The sequence below is a fragment of the Pleurodeles waltl genome, chromosome 9 (assembly GCF_031143425.1).
Source record: "Pleurodeles waltl isolate 20211129_DDA chromosome 9, aPleWal1.hap1.20221129, whole genome shotgun sequence".
Classification (NCBI taxonomy): domain Eukaryota; kingdom Metazoa; phylum Chordata; class Amphibia; order Caudata; family Salamandridae; genus Pleurodeles; species Pleurodeles waltl.
The window spans coordinates 1,015,702,378-1,015,728,224 of record NC_090448.1 but is presented as its reverse complement, the minus strand read 5'-3'; positions in this window follow the sequence as shown (position 1 = coordinate 1,015,728,224).

The window sequence follows — 25,847 nt, the reverse complement described above, 5'->3', positions numbered from 1 at the left end:
AGGGGTCTATACACGGGGTCTTGCCTCCTTCTCCTATTCCTTCGCAGTGGTAGGTATCTAAGGGACACAAGAGTGAGAAGGGAGTGACAAACTGAACAATGGAACCACCACCTCAGTGTAACTGAGCTTGTATGTAATTGGACAATGTAAATGGCAATGTATGTACAATTGACAGCAATGACGCAGTTTTGAATTTCAGAATGTTGACCACCACCATAAAATGGCGACCGCCTGTACATTATGTAGGGACAGGTGGAGGTGATGTAACTCTGTCGGCATTGGGCGCCATGGCGGAAGGCGGTCTTGCACCACCGTGCTATTTCTCATTGGCTCACATGGGGCTCTATGGAGTACAGTGTCCAATGAGGACCACCGGTGGTGGTGACGGTGTACACCGCCACGGACGTGACCGCCATTTTCTGTCAATAACCTCACTTGATTCCTGACTTTTCACAAGTCAATACCGCCACTGCATGTGCTGCTGTGACCTGAGTCTGTAACCTACCATGGCTGATGTGACAGGGGAAAGGGTCCCTGCCTTCACTTCAGAGTAGTTGGAGTGCCTGGTGGATGGGGTCCTACCCCTGTATGGATAGCTGTATGGGCCTCCAGACCAACAGGTGAGTACACCATGGGGACGATGCATGCGACAAGGTTGAATGGAGATGTGTGTGTCCTGGCAGTATGTAATTTGGGTGGGGGTATGGCTGGTGGTAGTGTACATGCAGGGCTCTGGGTGATGTGTGTGCCATTTGAGGGAAAATGGTATTTGTGGGCCATATGTGTGACAGGCTGGATTGTATGGTTAATGGTGGCCTCCTGTCTGTATTTCCTCTGCAGGTCAGGGCCCATCAAAAGAAAGGATTGTGGCATGCCATCGCCAAGGACGTGAGGACCCTGGGTTCTAGACAGGTGGAGCACCCACTGCAAGAAAAGGTGGAAGGACCTTAGACGCTGGGCCCAGAAGACTGTGGAAGCCCAACTGGGGATGGCCTCCCAACGAGGGAGGGAAGCCTGTCGGAACTTGGCTCCTGATGGCCTGCGTACTGGCGGTGGGTTACCCAGAGCTGGATGGGTGCTTGAGGGCAGCACACCAACCACAAGGGGGTGAATACAGTGAGTGTAACAATCATCTTTGTTGCCTAGCATGGGATCCTGGTGGTGGGTTTCAGTTAGTGGGTGCCCCTTAATGCCAGCTCAGACATTGCTGCATGGTCCAGCTCAAGGTAAATGGGTGTATGGCAAAATCTTGTTAACTAGCTAGGTGGCATTCCATGTCAGACACGGCTTAGAAGGTCCCAGGTGGGGTCCAGGTGGCGATTGTTGGCTCTCATCTTGCTGTGGTACCTAGCCAATGGAATGCCAGTGTGGTGCATAGTGCTCAATCTTGATCCTTGTGTCTGATGGTAATGTGTATGCCATCTGTGGTGGTCGTGCTGTAATTGACCCAGTGCTCCCTTTCTCTCTCTCCCCTATTTTCTTCTGTCATCCTGTTCATGTGTGCATTAGTATCATCTGGCAAAGGAGCAGGGGCACCGGTGACTGAGGGAGCTGCATCCCACGGGACCCAGGAGGCAGAGTTCACAGACACCGAGGGGACTAGTGGACAGAGGGTGAGGGGAGCACCGCAGGGGTGACAGGAGGTGACATCACTGATTCCTCTTCCGATGGAAGCTCCCTCGTGGTGGTGGACACCTCTGGAACCACCCCAGCTACAGGTACAGCTGACACCCCTCGTACCAGCACCACCCTCCCAGTAGCTCCCCACCGAGTTGCTAGTGCTCGCTCACCCAGGAGGGTGGGCATCTCCTTTGCCCCAGGCACCTCAGGCCCTGCCCCAGTGAACCCTGCTTCCCTCACTGAGGAGGCTATTGACCTCCTGAGATCTATCTCTGTAGGGCAGTCAACCATTGTGAATGCCATCCAGGGGCTGGCACCTCAGATGTAGCATTGCAATGCCTACCTGGAGGGCATCCACAGTGGGTTGGCAGCCCTACAGAGACTGTTTCAGGCTCTGGCCTCCTCTCTGATGGCAGCCAGTGTCCCTGTTCCTACTGTCTCCCTCCAATTACCACTTCCCAGTCCCCTCAACCCCAACCCATCTAATGCACACATACAGACAAGCATGCACACAAAAAATTACACAAGAGTGGCACAGACAAATACAAGCAGCACACTTCAGGCCACAGGCACTCGCACAAACAAGACAGTTGCATACACAACAACATTCCCTCCTCCTCCTCCTCTTCTCTTTCCTCACAGTCAAATCTGCAGTCACACCTGCATGCACTGCATCAACAGCCACCACCACCATCACCACATCATGCAGCCCACATACCTCACTTGCAGACACATCCACAACATCCATCCACGCGTCCTGTTTGTCCTCTCCCACCCTGTCTGCCTACCCTCCTAAGAGACACAAACGCTTGCACTCAGACACCCAACAGGCATCCACCTCACACATGCACACTGTCCATGCACCTGCACCCAAGTACAGCAGATGTACACCTCCTACAACCACCTCTACCTTCACTCCCATCCCTCCCCCACATCCCGCCCCAACGTCCCTAAGAAGCTTTTCCTTGCCTAACTTGACCTCTTCCCACCCACTCCACCCTCCAATCCTGCCCATAAGAGCAGGGTCCAAACGATCAAGCCCAGCACCTCAGCCAAACAGTCTGCCACTGCTCCCACCAAAACATCAGCTGCTGGCACAAAGGGGCCCCTGAGTGTGACAGCAGCCACTCCTAGTAAGAGCACACCTCTGCCTCAGAAAGGGAGGACTAGGGTGGCAAAACCCAAAGGACAGAGGATGGGGACAGTGGAGTCACCTCCTAGTCCTAGAGGCAAGGACACAAGTCACATGTCAAAGGCCAAGGGGGCCCGTCACAAGAGGGGATGCATGGATCCCTCTCCACTGCCAAAGAGATCCAAGGATCCCCCTCCACCACTAAAGAAAGCCCACGTTCCTCCTCCACCACCAAAGAAAGGCAAGGAGCCCCCTTCACCTGTAGAGGGCCGGGAGCCCTCTCCTCCAGCAAAGGCAGTCAAGGAGCCCCCTCCACCAGCAGAGGGTAAGGAGCCCTCTCCTCCAGCAGAGGCAGCCAAGGAGCCCCCTCCACCAGCAGAGGGCAAGGAGCCCTCTCCTCCAGCAGAGGCAGCCAAGGAGCCCCCTCCACCAGCAGAGGGCATGTAGGCCACCCTCCTTAGACTGTTGGGCAAGGAGCCCCCTCCAGAACCAGTGGGCATGCTACCCACTTCAGATACTGTGGCATTTCACTCCCCTCCAGAGACAATTGGACAAGGAACCCCCTCCAGAACCATTGGGAATGTTACCCACTTCATAGACTGTGGCCTTTCACTCCCCACCAGAGACAATTGGGAAAGGATCCCCCTCCAGAACCAGTGGGTATGTTACTCACTTCAAAGACTGTGGCCTTTCACTCCCCTTCAGAGATAATTGGGCAAGGAGACACCTCCAGAATCATTGGCATGTTACCCACTTCAGCTGAGGTGCCCCCCCCCTTCTCCCTGAAGTGCCTGTCCATTTCCAACATCATGCCCCTGAACAGTGGAGTCCGGACTATGTCAGGAGTCAAATTGGGCCTTGGACCGTGCCCTGTGGCCATGTGACCCTTTTGAACTTTGGACTGTCCATTGGCCCAATCTGGACATTGCCACCTGCATTTACATTTAATTTTACATTATGGTGGCTGTTGGCAGCAAATTACAGTGTTCATACACTTTAATTGTTATCCTTGCATTAATTTAACTTGGACCTGTGACATTCGTTTTACTCTGCAGCTGGTTCTGGGTATGGTGTGTGTGTGAATGGTGTGTGTTGTTCATGTGTGTGTCACTCTCCTTTTCCTCCCTCCCTCCCTTCCTTGTGTGGTAGGAGACTGTACTCACCATCAATGTCTTCGACATCGTTGGTGTTCCAGGACGGCCATGGCATGGTAGAGCATCAGGAAGACTTGGAATTCCGGTTCCATGGCAGCAGTGGAATCCTTTGTCCCTGATGGTGAGTCTTTTGTCTTCTGTGAAGTGTTTCCCCCAGGCCTTTGATGGCATTGGAACTGCCTCGGAAATCCTGGTGGTTTGCTATGTCATAATATGGTGGGTGGTACCTTGACTTCCGCCTGCCTGTTGATGGCTACCACTGTGGTCAGTAGTGTTTACGCTCTGGCGGTTGGTGTGGTACATTGGCTCCCTATGGGAGGTATCACCGCCATGGTCATAATTTGGCGGTAATTACCACCAGCCTGTTGGCGGTATTACCACCACTCTTACAGTCACCGCCAATGTCATAATGACAACCTATAAATTGTATTGATATGGTGTCACACCAAAGGGAGTGCCCATGAGGATTTCTGCAATTTGCTGGATTAATGTACACAGGGTCATCTTCATTTTTATTTAAACAGATGTGGGAAAAGGAAACTTTGATGAATGGAACAACTGTGAATTGAACAGTTTCATATCAGCCAAGGGAGTTATATTTTTGATGTTGTAATGGACAAGGAAATAATACTGTGTATAAACCAGGTAATAGGTGGAGTGTCACTAACCATATATGGTGCATCTTCAGCTTGTTCTACACTCAAGAATTGTGCACATTGGCCCTTTCCTGGCCATCATTTTTTTAGTGAGTGTCAGATTATATGGTTCAAGCATAGCTGTTTTTCCCTGTGAAGTTGCCAATGCAGAACAACTGATCTATGTGTTTGTAATGTCCAATTTAATTGTACGATTGCTCTTAATTGAGCCTGCCCATCTTGTAACAAACCAAGGTCTTCTTTTCTAAGGTCTAATGCTGAGGCCAGAACGTGGTTTAGTGAGCACACTGTCTTAGAAAGTGTTTGCATTACATTGATAAAAACTTTACAAACAGTTCGGAAGTTTTGTTGGTCTATTTGCCTAATCGTTTCTGCAGCTTCTTTCTCTGAATGTTTATTTAAATCATTATGAACGACAATTATTCCTGTAGCAAGGAAACTTGTATTTCTTTTAGAGCACGGTCCCAGAAGAATATCAGAAAAATCTGTGTTTTCATGAACTAAGAATAAGAGTTGCTTTAAGGCTGAAAGACGAGAATGTTCTAGCAATCACTGGCATAGCTTACCTATATTATGGGACTCATCACAATAGACCGCCACACTCATGGTGGTGGTTGGACCTGGCAGAGATCCTAAGCAACGCTGACCTGGGGATTACGACCTCATTCCCTGCCAGCCTTTTCATGGCGGTAACGCCGCCATGAAAAGGCTGACGGAGAACAGGTGCAGGGAGCCACAGGCATGAGCAGTGGAGAGCCCCCCTGCCCAACACCGTCAAAATATTCACTGTCTGCTTTACAGACAGTGAACATTGTAAGGGTTCCGGTGCACCCTGCGGGCTACAGCATTGCTGTAGACTCGATTATGAGCTGGTGACAATGCTGTAGCCTGTTTCCCGCTGGGCTGGCGGCCTCCCAGTCGGACATTTGGCAGACTGTAAAAACCATCCGCCAAACTCGTAATGACCCCCTGTATGTGGTAACTACTACAGGTGTTTGTGACAATTAATTTTAGATCCTTGAGAATTGGAAAGGAAACTCTGCATGCAGGTATCAGAATCATAAGGTCTCAAGGCTAGCTTTCAATAGACAATTGAGTTGAATTATATGTTCCATTTTGTATCATGTCATTTATGTCTGACTCAGACTTATTCATTTGGACTTGCCAACTATTGAACATGGTCAAGTTGGCTTTTGGTATAGAAGGTTTCTTTAAGTACTTCATTGTTCCAAATCCCAGAGAGGCAGTCTGTTGGCTGGTTTTGTTTAGAAATATCGTTTATTTCATTATTATAAAGGCCTAAAATAAGGCACCTTTGTGCTTGATATGCCAGGATTTGCCTCCACAAATACTTTTCTCATCAATATTTGCTTTCCAAAACTAGAAAGCCATGTTCGATTAAACTCAGTAGATTAAATCAGCTTGTTGAAAGCTGGTGTGGCTTCTATTTGGGAAAGAACGCTGTGATCTGTCATTACTTTGAAAGTAGGAGAATTTCTTCAAGAAATTAGAGAGACTGTCAGGAGGCGAAGACCTCACGATGTTCCCACTGTGTATAATTGTGAATTTCATAGGATAGCTAGTCCTATGTGTGTAGTAATGTGCATAGTGAAGACTATCCATTTCTTTCTAATTAGCTGAATTCAAATAAGGATCTTTATTATTCAAAGTAGCAAATGCCTATAAATCAGAGACTTTTTTAAAAATAGTATAAATGTCTTAATCATCTGAAATAGAATTGGGTATTATTACATCATTTAGTGAAACTTTTATCACATATGGCAATTGCAATGTCTCAGTGGGTCCCATAATCTGGTATGGGACCTTTTCCCATGCGTTGCCCTTGGGCACAGGATAAGCTGTAATGTTTGCAGCCTAGAGATCTCTTTGGCCTCTATGGGATGAGAAGTGTGGCTGTGGTTCATGAACCACAGGTGTTATAATTTTTCTTGTAGAGACGAAATGTCCATCAAGTAGCAGTAGAATGATGAGTATTGTTGACAGCCACAGGATAAAATGAAAAGTTCCAAAAGAGATGCAGGCAAAGGACAATGGAGGACTCAAGTCTTTGTCACAAAACTATTGGCAAGCGTGATGCAGTCACTGGTGGTGAGTGACTATAGAAAGGATTGAAAAGGCTTCTGTGAATTATTCAGAGCCATTTTCAATTTCATAGGTCTCTTGAGGCTCTCCACAGGGTACCAGTTCATATTACAGTGTCAGGTAGAATTTTATAGTAAACCAAGAAAAATAGAATGGACGTCAGCAACTGATGTGTTAACGCCATCAGCTGTAATTGTTCATCTGAATTTGCTATATAGAATATTGCACTCAAATATACCTAGTTGGGAACTGGAGCGAGGAAAGTTACTGCTTTGTTCGGGGGGAGGTAAGGTATTCAGAGTAGGGAGAAGCCAGAAGGCACTATTCTGAATCCTTTTCGGTGTCTGCAGAGGTCTGCTGTGGAGAACTGACCACATAGTGCTTTTTATCATGGTAAATAGACACCAGCCTGTTTCTTCTTGAGCCAGGAAGAGGAGAAACAATGAACGTTTTGTTGACTTTTATCCCAGGCACAATAACAAGTGGTCTGTAGGATGGTTCACAAGCTTGCTTGTTGTGGACCTTTTCACAAACTAGGTTCCCAGCTTTGAGAGCGCAGCTGTCAGCAGCAGTGATAACCTTCTCTTCACAGGTGGCAGAATCAGAGTGGCTTGCATTAGACAGCTTGACTTTGACTTCTTCGATATTCTTCAGAACATTCAAATGCTTCCAAAGTCACATTTATCTTCATCCACCACTTTCCCTGAATTGTCTAAGCCAGACACATAGGAAGTCTGATAAGAACCTCGTATGAAGTGTGTCCTCCCAATACTCATATAGGCAAGTTAATTAATGCTCTCTGAACTCCATATGGGTAATGATATCAACTAATACCTGAAATCACTTGCCATGTAGTCCACGCCTGTTTTATTATGCCATCATCACATTCAACAACACTGTTCAATTTATCTTTGAACGGGTTACTGAAATCAAGACAAACTCCCAGAGCAAACATTGGAGACCTGAAAGCCTTGGAGGCGAATGCAGGACTGTTATCTGAATGAAAGGAATGAACTGCCCTAATCGCTAGCAGTACCTTTATCGGTTGTCTGAGCAGAGGGGACCAATGTACTCCTAATAAATCACCCAGAAGAGAATATTTGAGATCATAAAGGGAGTTGGTGAGGGTCTTTAGACAGAGGAGGATTTAATCTGCTAACAAATATCACACTGTCTAACATAATCCCTAGTCTGTTTATATAAACTAGGCCACCAGTAGCATCACTGTAGCCATTATTAGGGTTGAATGAATTCCCCCATGAGCAAATGCCAATTGCTCATGGGCTTCTTTAATTACCTCTAATATAGACAGATTATTAGGTATTATTCTGTCTCCCATTCCTAGCATCGTGACTTCAAGACTGTTATCTAAATTAAGGGTATCAAAGTGTTTGGAAGGAAAGTCTGAAGGAGATTTCCCACTTTGCTTGGTTGCATTGATGGCAGTTAAAACATCTGTGTTGTTCTTTGTTGAAATCTGGTTAAGACTGCTACTCTAACAGTCTGAACTGCAGCCTTTGCCACTAGGTCAGCTGCACAGTTCCTTTTGGCATGGACACCATCAGGCTGGTGGTCCAAAGTGTGCCTCACCTGGACCATTGGAATCTTATCTTGTAAGCCAGTTACCTTTCCACAATATTGTTTATTCTTTATGGGCTTTCCCTTTGAATCCTTGAATTCATTCAACACCAATGCTGCAAGTTGACATTGTAAAATTGCACACAAAAGAATGACTCAGACACTACGTGTGTGGGAACTGACAAATCAGCCTTTTGCAATACAAGCAACAGGTCATGTAATTCTAAATGTTGTGCAGTACTGTTACCTAAGATTTTTATTAGTGTGGGTGGCTTTAGGATAAATTCACCATCCTTAACTACACTTTGTACTGTCGCACAGGCTGCAAAGTATTTGTATTTTGTTCTGACTGCAGGTTGGGCTGAGCCATCTGTATAGAATATGCTCTAATTGGAAAAAATGAGTAAAATGGCTGGACTTGGAGCAACATCCTATTCATATTGGAGAAAAGCTTGAGTATGAAGAGCAGAAATATGCTGAAACTTTTTATCCACTGCACTGCAAAAAGAGGCCCACTGTACCCATCTTGGGTGATTGGGCATGAGGATTAGGAATGCTTGCATTGATGGCCCCTTCTAGTGCTGGCATGGGAGGAACAACAAAGATATGTTGTCCTTGCGCCAAAGGGCACTTCTTTAAAATAGCTGTTTGCACAGCCATTAGGATTTTTTAATGGTAGCAAAAAGTGTCAAGATATCTTCTGAAATTTCTCGCAGGAGTGAAAAGCAGTCATGGGGAATAGTCCCAATGTCCCTGTTGGACAAGAAGACCCAAATCTAAAATCTATCCTGTCCCACTGGGAAGAGTCCTGGAATATTGTCCTGTAATTAAACAAAACAATATTTACTATGTATTGTGGAAAGTGTATGTATATTCTCAATGATACATGGAACCCTAATAAAGTGTAGTACCAGATAATCCCCTCCTCCATCTAAAAGGTGATATGGAGCCTCTCAGCAGTGATACCTTCCTATCTAACACATTAGAACATATTTGCAATTGTAATATGTCAAAGCTAATTATAGAGATAAATGTAGTATTTCAGAGTGAGTTACATATGTAAACTGTTGTGTATATATGGTTGCAGATTCAATGCATTCCTTCATGCTTCTATGGAACAAATAATCAAAACACTGTGGAACAAAACTGAGACCATATGCAGCTCAATAACTCATGGTGTCAAGCTACCAACAACAAAGCAAAATCAGGTAAGTTTCCTTAATAGCAACACATATAGAGCATGCAGCACTTTACCCAAATAGAGAGCGTCCGTTGCTTTTCTAATTATTGTCTCCCTTTTTGCTCCCTAGGAAAAGGACAAACCTACAGTTGACGGACGAAGAACCTGAAGAATCACCCCAACGGGACTGGACGTAGCAGAGAAGAGGGAAGCTAACGAAGATGCCAGGGAATCTGACGAGCAGAGGAGAGATGTCGGAGGCTGGATGAGAACAAACAGGTAAGTGTAAAGAGGAAGCCGCTACGGGGAAAATGGTGAGAACAACAAGCGGGTTCCTACGGTGCAGCACGTAGCTTTAAAGGCTACACTCTCCACCTCTTCTACTGTTACCGACCTGCATTCGGGGAGACCTGATGAAAAGTGCTTTAGCTAAAGAATACAAGTGAGACTTGAGTCTCTCCGTCATTGTAGGTCCCGCAGGTACAACCATAGTGACTGGGTACGGCTCTGAAAACTAGATTGGTTTTATTACCCCAAGTTCATAAATATTTAGTCTCAAGCATGTCTGCTTTTAGAAGGTGTAAGTTATCAGTATGCACACTGTTAGACCAGTCAGCTTTAGGGTGGTCTTCACCCAAACTTTTTGCCTGTTTTCCCTCAGTGTTTGCTGATCTGTTTTTTTGCTTGCTTTTGGACTCTGGGCACATTATCACTGCTAGCTCATTCTAAAGTGGATGTGCTCACTTCCCTAAACATGGTAACATTGGTGTATCCACAATTGGCATTTTTAAATTACTGATAAGTCCCTAGTAAAGTGCACTAGATGTGCCCAGAGGTGCACTGAATTCTACTAGTGGGCCTGCAGCACTGATTTTCCTACTCACTTAAGTAGCCCTCTAAACATGTTTCAGACCTATTGCTGCAGAGCCTGTATGTGCAGTATCACTGCTATGTCGACTTGGCATTTAAAATCCTTCATGAAGACTTAAAACTCCCCTTTTATTACATATAAATCAACCTTAAGGTAGACTCTATGTAGCCCATAGGGCAAAGTGATGTGTAAGTAAAAGGCATGACATATACCTTTTAGTTTTACATGTCCTGGTACTGAAAAACTCCCAAATTTGCTTTTCACTACATATTTCACAGGATAGCATTGGGGATTCCTTAATACCTGTATTATATGGAATTCCTAATTGAGTGGACAAACCCTCTTTAATGGTAAAGTTGGATTTAAGGTTATAACTTTAAAAATGCTGTTTTTAGAACGTTGGATTTTACTGCCCTTAAGCCCTGTGTGCCTCTGCCTGTCTCTGCCTCTACACTTCTGGATCTGTGGATACTCTGCCAGGAAGAAGGATTGCTGTGTTGCTACAAGGACTGCTGCTCTGCTGAGCTGCTACTCTGCTGAACTCCTGCTTTGCTAAGCTGATCTGCTGTCTGCTGCCCTCTTAACTGGGAGTGAGAAGGACTGGACCTGCATCTCCCCATCACTGAACCAAAATTACTACAAGAGCTTCTACTCATCTCCTACAATGCGGGGACTTTACCATCTGTGACTCTACCTGCCAAGTGGTGCCACCCCACTCCTGGACCCTCTGAAGTGGGCCTAAGTTGCTCTGCCCTCTGTGGTCCTCCTCTGAACCACTGCAAAGCAACACAAAGCTCTGCAAAAGCCGTGCTGCACAGCTGGCAGCCTCTCCAGAACTGATGCAGGGAAGAGTGAAGCCCCGCAAAACCTCACCACGCAGCTGCCAGTCCATCAGTCAAAACTGAAAGTGGTGATGTACTCACTCTCACTCTCAGTTGCAATGCTTTGAATGAAGAACCTATAGGAAATATCCAGGACCATGTTGTATTTTTTTCTGTACCAAGTTAGTCATTGTGCTATGCATGTTTTTTACAGCATGGGTTCATTTGTACAAATGTAAATTGTTATAGATTCTATAAGAGCCATCTTGTTTGAAAATGGGAAAAAGGAGTGTGTTCATTGATGAAAAACAAGGCCTATTATGTCCTGGTAGTGCAATTCATCTAATGTTGCTTTTATACCATGTTGAGCTTTTGGCTTTAAAGGCTATTGTGCTTTTGGTCGTGGTTCCTTGAGTAAGGAAATAACATGTGGGCCGTTCCACCCTGCTGATTTGTGTATAAAGCTGGGGATTGTCTCACAGCCCCTTCACTGGCATACAGTTCTCCGATTTCCTCAGGTATTATTGGAGGCAGGCTATCCTTATGACTTCCTCCTCCTGAGGTGCTTCCCTAATAAAGACTGGAGGTCAGCTTTCTTCTGCTAGGATGATGTCATAATCATCAGACAATACTGACCAGAAGACTGCTTTGATCATTTGTGGTACGTCTACTTCAATTTGTGTGTTAGATTGTAAACCCTATCAGGAGAATTGAAATGTTGATCTGGTTGTCACCTGTTGAATTCTGTTGGACCTGGCCCTTTTTACAGGGTCATCCCCAAACTTTTTGCCTTCATCCTCCTATTTTTTCTGACCCTTATCGCTGATGTTAGGACTCTGGGCACTTTACCAATGCTGTTCAGTGCTAAAGTGCATGTGCTCTCACTTCTAAACTTGGTATGATTGGCTTACACCTGATTGACACATTTAATTTACCTGTAATTCCCTTATCCAGTGGTATCCCTATACCCAGGGCCTGTAAGTTAAATGCTAAGAGTGGGCCTGCAGTGCAGTTTGCACCACCCACAGAAGTAGCCTTTCAAACCTGTTTCAGGCCTGCTAGCACAGGGCCTGCTTGTGCAGTTTACTGCCACAGGGACCTGGCATCTAAATTAACTTGCCAGGCCTGGAATTCCTCTTTTACTACATGTAAGTCACCCCTAAGGTGGGCCCTAGCTAGCCCTATGGGCACGGTGCAATGCATGTAGAAAGCAGGACATGTACCTAGTTGTGTGGCCTGTCCTGGTAGTGACAAACAACCTGTTTGGGTTCTCATGCCTACGAGTGTTGCCTTTCTCATAGGATTGCATTGGATATAACCTACCCTATGTCTAGGGGGTATTGTCTCATCTATGAGGGGTAGCTTAGGCATGTTTGCTATGGTTGTAATGGTAGTGAGAAATGCTGCTTACTGGTATAGGTGGATTTTGTATTACCATTATAGAAATGTCTCTTCTAGAAATTGGGCATTTCTCTGTGCTTATGACTCTGGTGTTTTGCAGCTTGACTCCAATCCACGTCTGGGGCAGAGTGACAGCTGGGCTTTGTGCATACTTTTCAGACAGCCTGTACACAGGGAGGATGGAGGTGTCACACAAGTGCATCTGCATATTGAATGGTCTTCCTGGGTTGAGAGAAGTAGAGGCGGAGCACATCTGCATTTGTAAAGGATGTGCCCTGGCCTCACACAAAGGGCTCATTTACCCCCCAATGTCTGTAGCCTGTGCTAGAGGAGAGAGGGGACACTCCAAGAACAAGTTAGGACATGTTGTAACCCCTTTTCCCCCTTTTGTGGAGACTACGTAAACTGAGCATAAGTACAGGGGGTCTACCCCTATATGGGGAAACACTGTGTGGACCCGCCAAAAGAAGCTGTTATGCTGCAACAAGGAACCGGCATCAGGACTGACATGTAGAGGTGCTGGCCTGTGGCCTGTTAGGGCACAAGGAGGATTGCAACATTCCCCAAGGACCCTGATTTGCTGGCCTGCTGCTTGGGACCCTGTGCGTCCCAGTGTTCTCCCAGGACCTGCTGCCTGGTTCCCTGTTCCTGGAACTAAAAAACAGCAAAATACCTCAGATGGTGCTGTGGAGTTCCCAGTGCAACGTGCCTCCCGAACCATCTGACCGCCGTGAGTACCCCCCAAGTGGCATCGTTAGCCAGCCGGTTGGAAGCAGCATCGCATGTCGAGAATCTCCTAGGGAGGCCCTACCCTTCACTCCGACGGGCTGCTGGACAACAGTGCAACTGCCATCATCTCCCCTGCCCTAGCCCACCAGGCTTGAGCCAAGAACCGGGGCCAGGGGGAGGCGTAACCTAGCTCCGACATGGAAGCCAGAAGCCGTGTTGCTCAGAGCAGGTAGGTGTTACCAGTGAGCGCGGTGACCAGTCCAGGTCACCCGCGCTAAGAGGGAGAAGGAATCCTCCTGTTCAGCGAAGCAGACACTGTTAGAAATAGGGTCTTTGAGTGGCAATCAGGTTATCCCCTGTCCAAGCAAGGACTCTCACTCTAGTCAAGGTAAAGGAGAATCACCCTCAGTTATCCCCCGCTCACCAACACACACAGTAACTCAGTGAAAACACTACAAAAGGACACACCACAGGTTTAGAAAAATAGGTAATATTTATCTAAACCAAACAAGACCAAAAAAAAAAAAATCCAACATACACAAGTCAAGTTATGAATTTAAAAAGCAAATGAGTCTTAAATCCTTAAGAAAACAGTAAGAACGTGGTTAGCGCTGAAAAGTACCTGGGGAGTATCAAAATAAAGATGCACAGGCGAGTGTGCGTCCAAAGAGGCCAGCTAAGCATCAATGTCTCACTCACAAGCGAGACCGCGCGTCTTTCCTCCTCCAGTCAGGTCGCCATGCGTCATTTCTTCTCTCCCGCAAAAGAGCGATGCGTCGATACGAACAGGTACCTTGGATCCGGGCAGGCATTGCATTGTTTTTCCGCATCCAGGGATGTTGTGTTGAAAATGCAGTTGCACAGTATCACAAACCCGTTCTGCGTGGGATTTGCGTCGTTATCAGCCTCCGTTAGCGGGTACTGCGTATTGCTTCTCCAACCACGTTGCGTCAATCTTCCAGCCGCGATGCAGGTGGAGCATTGATTTCAGCCGCAAAGCCGGCGGTGCGTCGTTTATCAGCCGCATCACAAAAGTTGCGTCAAAAATTTCCCTACACGGCAATCAGTGTGTGGATTTTCAGTCTTTGTGTGCCAGCTTCACTTTTCAATGGCCCAGGAACTGTATAGGGCACCACTTGGCAGGGCAGGAGTCTCAGCTGAGAGTCCAGGTGCTGGCAGGGGAAGTCTTTGATGGCCCTGAGACTTCAACAACAGGAGGCAAGCTCACTTCAAGCTCTTGGAGATTCTTCACAAGCAGGAATGCACAATAAAGTCGTGTTTGTTCCCTTTCGCCACCAGAAGCAGCAACTGCAGGATAGCTCCACAAAGCACAGTCACAAACAGGGCATCACTTCTCCTCAGCTCTTCAGCTCTTCTCCTTGGCAGAGGTTTCTCTTGATAGCAGAAGTGATCTAATCTTCAGGGGTTTTGGGTGCTCTTCTTATACCCCTTTCTGCCTTTGAAGTTGGCCTACTTCAAAGGAAAGTCTCTCTTGTTTGTGAAATCTTACCTTGCCCAGGCCAGGCCCCAGACACCCACCAGGGGGTTGGAGACAGCATTGTGTGAGGGCAGGCACAGCCCTTTCTGATGTGAGTGACTACTCCTCTCCTTCCTCCTAGCACAGATGGCTCATCAGGATATGCAGGCTACACCCCACTCCCTTTGTGTCACTGACTCGAGAGAGGTGCAAACAGCCCAACTGTCAAACTAACCCAGGAAAGGAATCCACAAACAGGCAGAGTCACATAATGGTTTAAGCAAGAAAATGCTCACTTTCTAAAAGTGGCATTTTCAAACACACAATCGAAAAACCAACTTCACTAAAAGATGTATTTTTAAATTGTGAGTTCAGAGACCCTAAACTCCACAAGTCTATCTGCTCCCAAATGAAATCTACGCTTTAATCATGTTTAAAGGCAGTCCTCATGTTAACCTATGAGAGAGATAGGCCTTGCAACAGTGAAAATCTGGCATTATTTCACTGTCAGGACATATAGAACCCATAAGTATATGTCCTACCTTAAACATACACTGCACCCTGCCTATGGGCTACATAGGGCCTACCTTAAGGTGTCTGACATGTAAGAAAAGGGAAGGTTTAGGCCTGGCAAGTGGGTACACTTGCCAAGTTTAATTGGCATTTTAAAACTGCACTCACAGACACTGCAGTGCAGGCGCACTTGCACTTTAGCACTGGATAGTGGTAAAGTGCCTAGAGTAACAAAAACAGAGTCCAGCACACATCAACAACCTGGGAAACAGAGGCAAAATGTTAGGGAAGACCACGCCAAGGATGCCAAGTCTAACAGGCACATTTTTGGAACATGGGGGGGGAGATGGAGCAAGGCCCCCCCCCCGACACAAGAGGCATTTCTTCACGGGCCTTGTCTTTCTACTGTCATAAATAACACTCACAGGACGGGTTGGAAACCTCAGCGGACGTCCCGCCCTACGAAGAAGAAATTACTGCATTGCCTGTGGTTGAAGCACAGGAGCTCCTAGATTGGGACGAGAGTGTCCCTGGTTACCGTATAACCTATAGTAGGGCTGTAGGTGTCGTTGTATCCCACGTTGGACAGTATTACTACCGTACAACCCCTATTAGGAGCCTAGGAGTGATGGGCCCTATACTTGTAAGATGACTGACGTTGGGGTAGTGTTGTTTTAGGACATGAGGTGCCAGATAGGGATGTTTCATTTCATGTGCATTTGTGACAATATCTTGGAATCTCTGATAATATTTTTTTCCTGATATGTGCATTTATGGTAATAGTGATAACCTGACTACTGCTTATGTTGCAGGATAACCAGTAACCTGTATGTTTTATGTGACTACTGCTGGCTTTTGCAGAGTAATACTACCTGAGTAATGTTCTGACAACTGCTTTTGTAGCAGGGTATTACTGATACTTGTTATTTGCGGCCTAATGACGTTTTGTGGAATACAGTTTTTTTTTATAAAACTTGATATTGTGTTTCCTTTGTGGTCTATTTATTGAGTCACGTGTGTTGTGTGTGTTGTGCAATGTGTGTTGAACACATTGCCTCTGGGATAATCCTGACTGCTCGTGCCAAGCTATCAAGGGGGTGAGCAGGGGTTATCTTGGGCGTATAACTCCCTCGCCCTGACTAGAGTGTAGGTTCTGCCTGGCTGAGGTGCATACCCTAGCCAACCAGAAACCCCATTTCTAACAGATTCACATCCATAAACCTCAGAAACATCTGATGTACTATTGTGTACTGTGAGGCACTTTTTAGAAGCGCTCTTACCCAAATCCTTTTCACAGGAGAACTTGATGTTTTGTTGGCATGTTTCTTAGAAAGTCCTGCTACTTTCTTCTTTTTATTGGGGCCTTAAAGTTCAATCCTTTCTCTTTTATCTTTACCCACTTATCAATCTTCTATTCTGTTTCACTTTTCTCACAGTACTTTTCATTCGTACTCTCTCCCTCAATACATAAATACCACCCTGAGAAAGATTGAATCTCCCCATCGTCAACATGTGTACAGCCCTCCCACAGATTGGGTCTTTTCAGAACTTTGCACTTTTAAAGACGTTACAGAGCATTGAAAGAAGGAACGTGAGGACAAGAGGAAACAAATTAGATCATGTTCCTGTTTTGGAAGCAGTCTCCTCCAAGATCCCTTATTGGATAATCGTTTGATCCAAGAGGATTAGTATTTTTTTTACTGAACCCTTTCCGACAACTCATGCTATGTGAGTCGTGACAGTCTATTGCAAAAGTATGACAAATAAACCAGAAAGGAGCATCATTACACATTTGAAAATTCAGGAATAACTCTGTCCTTGTCTTATCTGCGTTTCAAAATCACAGTGCACTACACACCTTGAGAAATGAAAAAGCCACTTTCAAAGAGATATTTTTCAAGAAACTTACTTGATCAGTCACCGGGGTTCAAGAAGAGTTGCATACATGAGAAATTCCCATTTGGAATAATCATTATGTCATTTAGAAAATTACATTCTTCAGTCTTCAATGAAAGTGGCTCTGTGCTGCAGCAATTATTAATGGGTAGCAAATGGTTACTTTATAGCGACATTAGTACATTCTAGCACCCCTTCTGATTTGCGATCCTAACCACAAAAAGGTTGTGATTATTACTAAAGATTTGAAGAACAGAATAGGATGATTTGCATGCACTATCTGTGTTTTGTTATGTGAATGGAAAAGCATATTTAGGCTATCGTGCACACTTCAGAGTGCTTTATGAATGTGCAGAAGCCATGAAGAGCTGTGCAAAATATGCATACTTGCAGCTCCTTATTTAGTCTAGAACGCACTCATCAGGGGTTTTGTCAGTGATATAAAGGTATCTGTACAATTCAATCAACACAATAGGCATTACTCATGAAAACTGTAAGAAAGATAATAAAATAAGCCCCATGTTGTAAAAGGCAAACATTTCTCACAGTACTCCACTTTTCATTCGTACTCTGATTGGCTCCCCCTTTCTGTTCTTTTACCATCAATGTCCTGAAAAGAAAGTGAAGAGCAGCTATCAGAATACTGATACTGTGCAGATTTTTTTTTTAATTGTTTCATGGACTCTTAAGTTATAACCCACCCCCCCCCCCCCAGATTCCCGGAAAGTGGGTGATCCAGTCCATCTTTTTTCTTATCTTTCTGTTTTTTCCCCCTCCATTGTAGAGTTCTCTTTCATGGGACTATCAACAACACTTTTAGGTTTTAAAAGAAGCATAATGGGTTGAATGCCTAAGATATCTCTACCCACAGAGGTATACATTTCTACAATTATTTCCAGTGGATTCAATTCACGATCAGTCTCTGACGTGGAGCCGAAACTGAAGCCACTCCCTTAATATTGTTTAGGATGATAGAGGACACAGAAATTCCCTATTATCTTAATTCCTAAGACCAGAGCTGGTACAGTTCCGTACTCATTCTGTTCCTGTCTAAGTACATCAGAGAGAACTGCCAATGAAGGTGTACTGTGCATGCTAGGGTAAATGCACGCAAAGATGTTTCCTCTTGTGTTGCACCTCTACTGGTGGTACAATTCCAAGAGGGAGACACATAGGGCATAAATACAGGTTTGGCAGTCGGACCACCAGATTGCCATGTTGGCAGTCCTAAAAAGACCCCTGCACCGGTGGGCCCCAGACAGCCATATGACGATGCAAACAGGCAGGACCGCTGCCACCAAGCAAAAAAGGCAGATTGCCAGTGGCGTGGCGGCTTGTATCTAAGTGGTCCGACCTCCTGCGACGTCAGCTCCAGGGCGAACCACAGATCCTATTGCAAACACACAGTCAGCAAGGCGGTCTCCTCGTGGCGGTTAGCCAATGGTGGTCAACCACCCCAATACGCATCCAGCAAAGTAACAAACAAGTGCACATTGGATGATTTAAAAAACAACACAGCTGAAACACATTGGTCCAGCCGACACAACTGCAAAGCATACAATTAAACACACCACTTCACAGACAACAATCCTTTGCAGTTCCACAGGGAGCAAAAGAACTATTACCACTATTTATTGAATTTTTCATAGATTAGGCACCCCTTTGTCCACCATTCCACTGAACACCCTGTATATACTTTTTGCCCATTTACTCCCTATTGCACCTCCCCTGTTAAGTATGTCCCTGACACCCACGTTTCTGTCCACCATATCACATTCCAAAATCCCCATTTTTCAGAAGATAATTTGAGAGTCATTGTGGAAGAAATCACAAGAGTAGAGCCACAATTATTTGGAGCCCAAGTCCACCACACTCCTTTCAGTAGGAAAATAGAAATGTGAGACAAGATAGAATGTGAAAGCTGTAGGAACCACTCTGCGCAAAAAGGACAACATTAGGAATAGGTAGAATGACCTCAGGGGCAAGGTCCATTCCCTGGTCTCCGGCAGCAGCTGGAGGCGAGGAAGACTGGTGGTGGCCCTCCCAATACCCTTTTAGGAATCATACCCTGGGAGGAGAAGGTCTTAACCATTCCTGCATCCTGATGGCTTGGCATGAATAGCTGGGGAAGTGCAATGTCATGCCTGCTCACAGCTCAGCTGTTGCCACTGTCCTGTTCATGTACCTCACCAACATTCAATACCCAGAGTATCTGAGTTTTAACACTGTCAGTGTGTATTATTGTATCCAGCATCACAGCTACCAAGGCCCATCACATGCCATATGTCCAAACAGTGCCTGTAAAGCTCACAATACCAAAAACACATTCCAGGATTCATGGAATGTCCCAAAATGTAAATGTATGCTCAAACCTAAATGAAGCCTACCTACAAATATGTAATACCCAACATTTGTCAAGTTTTGGAGAGAAGAGGGAGTGACCTGACTGCAACTCCCAGGAGGCTCTGTTTCTGTAACTCCGAATATCAGCCCAGTGTCCACTTGGCCTATGACATCTGTTAGTGAAATCCCAAATGAGGTTTACTCACCTGGGAGGATACCATACGTCAAGTGTTGGGAAGCAGAGGGAGTGACCTGACTGTAACTCCCAGGAGGCCCTGTTTCTGTAACTTCAAACACCAGCCCAGGGGTCACTTGTCCAATTACCCCTGTGCCTTGACTCTCAATTGAAGTGTACTCCCCTTGGAGGATACCATTTGTATAGTGTGTATAACAGAGAATGACCTGACTGCAACTCCCAGGAGGCACTGTTTCTCTAACACCAAACACTGGCCCAGTGTGCACTTGGCCCAATACACCTGGTTCTAAACACTCTAATGCTCTTCATGCACCTGGGAGTATGCCCTCTGTCAACTGTTGGGAAGTAGAGGGAGTGACCTGATTGCAAAGCCCAATCGGTCCTGTTTCTGTAACTCCAAACAGCAGCCCAGTGGTCACTTGCCCAATTACCCCTGTGTCTATACTCTCAATTGAAGTGGACTCAACTGGAAGGATACCATTTGTATAGTGTGTGTGTAGTAGAGGGAGTGACCTGACTGCAACTCCCAGGAGGGAATGTTCCAGTTAGTCCAACTACCAGCACAGTGTGCACTTGTCCATATACTCTTGTTTGCTAACCCTCAATTGAAGTGTACTCACCTGGAAGTGACCAAGATACAGATCATGTTCAGCTCAGAGACGTGTCTGTCTACCTAGCTCCAGCTTCACCTACTAACCCAAGATGAAATAATTGAGGACAGAAATAATACCTTACCCAGTGTGTACAAGTGTGTTACAAGTATTCCTACGGTCTCAAGCTGCATCATCAGATTGGTATTGGCAGCAGACACATTGACACAGCACTGTGCACATGATGACTCCAGTCACATATACAACAAAGTCCTGAGTTTCCTTGCATCCCACTCAACTAGGCCTCCAAATGGTCAAAGCCACATGTTGCCTCTCCACTGTGCTGGCTTCACTGGTGGTAAGATGTCATTTTTAGGCCATCTTCCCAAGTGCAATTGCGCTGCACATCTCAGCAGCTGCTTGAGTCAAGTAGGTTTGGCATGCTTCACACATGCCATGTCAAATAGCCCAATATCATGTGGTTAGCACAACTGGATTACCTACAACTTAACTATGTCCAAGTTCTCTGCTAACTGTAACACAAAACCTTTCGAGGTAGGTGCCACAGTTCAGCCAGTAAGAATGTACGTTTTTCATCAACAGGTGGATCTGCCACTGGGCACACAGAGGCAACAGAACAGAGTACCACTACCCCCTGGATGAAACTCTTGGTGACAACAACACTCCTGGACTTGTGGACATGGGGGAAGGTCCTGGCACATCTTGGCAACCTGGTCAGACAGCAACAGTGAATCTCACTGTGGCCACAATGTCACCTCCCAGCCTGTTGCTTCTACATCACAGGCAACCATGCACCCCCCAACCTGTGTACCTTGCACAGTTTCCACAATCTTGTGCCCCCTGTCTTGGATCCTGAGGTGCAACTCAACAATTCGAACGCTGAGGGTCCAGGAACCAGTTGGAGTGAAGCACACTATGCCAAGGGCTCATGGGGGTAGGGTGCTTAGGAGGGATGCAGTGGCCTAGCGGAGTGAGGTCAGTGGAGTTGCTGTCATACAGTACACCATTGGTCATGTCTTGGGGGGTATATTAGGAGTCCCAAGGTATGATGGGCCATGTGTTGACCGAACTCTGGGAAATCAAGCAACTACAGAGGGACATGCATACGGACATGGGTAAAGGAATGGAGGCCCACAACTCAAACATGGCCTCCCTAACATCGGAGCTGAGGGACATTCACACAACTCTGAGCAAGGCTTTTCAAAATGAATCTTCCCCTTCCTTTGGCTAATCAACATCAGGCCCATGTACATCAGCGCCAGCCACAGGAAGGGAGGCCCTGCCAGAGGAACAACCAGCCAGCTGTAACCCTGTAGCAGCTGACCCCCCTCACAAGCAAGTACGTCCAGCAAAGAATCCAGGAGATGTGGATGGTAAGTCATCCACCACTACCAGCAATAATACTCTGGACTTTGGATTTTTCAAATGTGTGGCATCTACTTCAATGATTTCATTCATCATGACTGACCCCTTCACATTTTTTTTTTGTTATGTTATGTCACATATATTACCTGTTAGTTGTAGCTTCACAATAAAATAATCCATCACTGATTGTTCTTGATTTCACATTTAACCATGTTGATATGTCAGACCATGTGAACCATATGATGATTATCCAAAGTACTTGTTCAAGATGCGATACATGACATCACATGACATACGTACACTAATGAGAAGAAGCTGTGGATGAGATCTTCTCGTAAGTCATCCCCTTCCTCTTCACCACAGTCATCTTCAGTTGGCATTTCAGGATTCTCACTTGGTGGCACTGCAGGCTCCCCTTCCTTTGGGATGTAAGGGATATTCCTCTGCAGGGCAGTGTTGTGGAGCATGCAGCATGCCACAGTGATCTAACACACATTCCCGAGTGAGAACAGGGGGCTCCACCAGTCCTGTCCAGACAGCAAAATCAGCCTTCAGAAGCCCAAAAGCCCCCTCTTTTGCCCACCATGTTCTTCCATGGGCCTCATTTAAGCGGACTTCCCCTAGCGTGGTTGAGTCCTCAGTGGCATCAAAAACCAAGGATGATTTGGATATGTTGAGTCTCCTGTTAAGGAATCAGACGAGTGCAACAATGAGTCACTAACTTCATGATTGTAGCACCTGACATTACTCACCCACAATCTGAACCAGTGCCCAATTTGTGCTTGTTGTTTCCGGTGCTGAGCACTGGCACTTACTTTTAAAGGCCGGTGCTGAGTCTTCTGCCGCAAGCATTTGCTGCGAGCAAATGACACATATGGGAAAGATGGAGGAAGAGAAAAATTAAAAAGTGTCACAAAGATAGAAAGCAGAAAGCTGCTAGAGTGAGCTGAAGGGGCAAGGAGTGGAATTAAATTGATTGAAGAGGCCCGAGATGGCTTCAGGATTACGTTGCTTCAGTATGTCGAGCTCGCACATTTAAATGCAGCAACCTCATGTTTAAGAGGAGGGCTTTGGGATTCAGGAGTATGGGCACACACGTTTGAGATGTATTGAAGTTCAAACAGACAACTTGCACATTGATGGAATGCATGTTTTTCCTGCTGTGATAAACTTGTTTAGTGGCGTGCAGTGGCACCAAGGCTAGATGTGTGCCATCAATGACTCCCACCACATCTGGGATGAGGGCAAAACAATTGAAGTCAGCCTTCACATTGACTAAATCCTTATGTCAGGGGAACCTGATAACCTGATATAGCTGTCAATGTGTTTCAACATTGCGGAGAAGAAATCTCTCAATACCAGACTGAATATTGGTTGGGACATTCCACCAGATAATGGCACTGTATGTTAGAAGGACCCTGTGGCCTGGAAGTGCAATACTGCTATGACTTGAACAACGAGTGGCATGCAGCATGGATTACTGTTTGCTGGCATCAGACCTGGCTCCAACTGATGGCATAAATCCACTATTGTTTGCCTATTCCGATGGTGGAGCTGGATAATATGACATTCCTCCATGGTCTGAAGGTCTGGCAATGGACAGTAAGCAAGAGGTTGTCACATCCTCCCTGTCCCAGGGTACCAAAATGTGCCAAAAAATGATATTGAACATTAGTCACTTTGTCCACACCAACATACATGATGCATACCAACAAAATCATGTGACAAAGCATTTCTTAATGCAAATACATTACACACAGTGCACATCACAGGTGTCAACTACACAAGGGTCAAATGTGACCCCTATGGTTGGCAACACATGTGTCCACAACATGGATTCGGGCATCACCCAACTATCTGCTATTCAATTCCCCCTCGAAATGTGACACTCTTTACGACCGCCCAAAAAACCATCAGCGGTGGTGGACAGTGCACCGTTGTCAGATGCCATCTGTGACCTGCAACGCACTACACTGGTGGTTGCGTAGTAGGACCTACACAACAAGGCAGATTTAGAATGTTTGTGATGATCCTACACATATATTGTTGTTGTGAAGCATTAAACAGGGCCATATACAGTATTTCAAACTGCCAAAAAGGCGGATGCCTCACCTACTCCACTGGAAATTAGGAACCGCCCGCGGCCGCTGGCGGAACTCGTCCATGCGGTGAGCGGTACTAACCATGTCAGACACAGCCACAGGCTAACTTTGTTGCCTGTGGAGGTCACAGGCCAATGACTGTGTCCGTTGGCAGTGATGACTGCATATGTGGCATACTCTAGGCTGTGTGAGAGTCACTATGGCTATGCAACTGTGGCACTGTGCCCACTCCCTGTAGACCTGCAGATCCTGTCATGTGCCAATGTGAGGCTCCAGTGGCAAAACGTGCCCTGAATGCCTCAGTCCATTGACTAGATTTGGAATGGATACTGAGGTAAATCCACAAACTAGTCCATATGTGCATTTTGCATCATTGAAAAGGTATGTCTTTCACTCATGACAGGTCCCTTACTCCCAAAGCTCTGTTGTCACCTTGACATAAGTCATGTGCATATTGTAGAATTGACAAACCCACAGTGCAGATAATGTGTAGATTCGAGGCAGACCATGAAATGTGACTTAGTAGCTTAGTTACATAGAAGTAATTCAACCGAACATACCTTTGGATGTTGTATGCTATCTCTGTAGCTTTGCCACATATGTTCAAAGATGTATTCTGTGGTACAGGTACATACCAAAGAAACTCACCCTGGAGTGGCATGAGTTGGCATTTGGTAGGCCTCATGTCCACACATGCACAGGGTATGAACTTTCCATGCCCACCATACCAGCCCTTTCATTGTCACTCAAATTTTAGGGTGAAGTCTATACTATGTTAATTGCCTGTAGAAAGGGCATGTATTGAGTCAATGTTTCAGAGTGTAAATGTGTTTGACCACTCAGGCTTAAGGAGTTTACCCTTTATAAGTCACACTGGTGTGTAGTGTTTCATTGTGGCTCACATCACAGTCCATATTGCTGGAACCTGGGTTACCAGATGTCATTGTATGCCATGAGCAGGCTAGTGGGTTAGTCTGCAGATAACTCAAAAAATGTGTAGTCATGTTCCTGTACCTATAAGAATGTGTGCTTTACACTTGTGGTGTGTTGACAAATGGCAAATTTAATGATTCTTGTTTCTGACATGTGTGACACAACCATTTGTGCAAAAACTAGTGTTCGCAATCTTTGGATTTGTCTCTTGCATCCATAGAGGTCAACACCCATCAGACGAAGGGGATTTGGAGAGCCATCACTCGGATGGCTATGGACCCTGGGGGTCCATAGCTGACGGAGCATCTACTGTTGAAAGAGGTGAAAGAACTTGAGATGCTGGGCCTGGAAGATCACAGAGGTACAGTTGGGGCTCTCCTCCCAACGTGGGCAGGGCATACGTCAGAGCCTGACCCTCCTAATGGCCCACATTCTGGGGGTAGCCTACCCAGAGCTTGATGGGAATATGAGGGGAGCACAACAGCCACAAGAGGGTGAATACAGGGCATTTTCTTACTGATGTGCCTTGCCTATTAGCCCAGGGACCTACAGCACAACTGAGAACAGTCCACTACCAATTTGCTTTCTAGGGCTAACACATAGCAGTGTACAGTGATCAATCAAGTACTGATGGTTGTTGTTGTGGGAGCAAATTGTATACAGCATTCCTCTACTCCTCAGTGCTACAGCCCAAACAAAATGAAGTGATGGATCACTGTCCTCAGCCGTATGTTTGCACAAGCGAGTAAATTGGCATCTGCATCCCAGAGGCAACTTCAATTCAGTGTGTCACAGGTGCTGGTGCCTCACTACTGTCTGTTGTGTGAAGGTGGCCAAGATACATGTGACAGAGCATACATTGTTCTTTAGGTTCAGCTACAGATTAATACTTTGCCTTGGTAAGTGGGAAATGTCCATTGACATGATTTGTGTGACATCCCTGTTACCAACATTCCTTATGCCTACATATTAGCATATGTTCCTTTTACTTTTGACAAATTATTTTCACTGCTGTTTCATGGATGGTCAACCTGTGTTCATGGGACGATTTCTGTATTCCCTCACATATATGTGCATGCCAACATGTGTTTAGAATTGGACATATGTCATGGGGCTACATTTCATGTGGTGCCACAGACAGGTGTGTATCACCATTGATTGTTGGC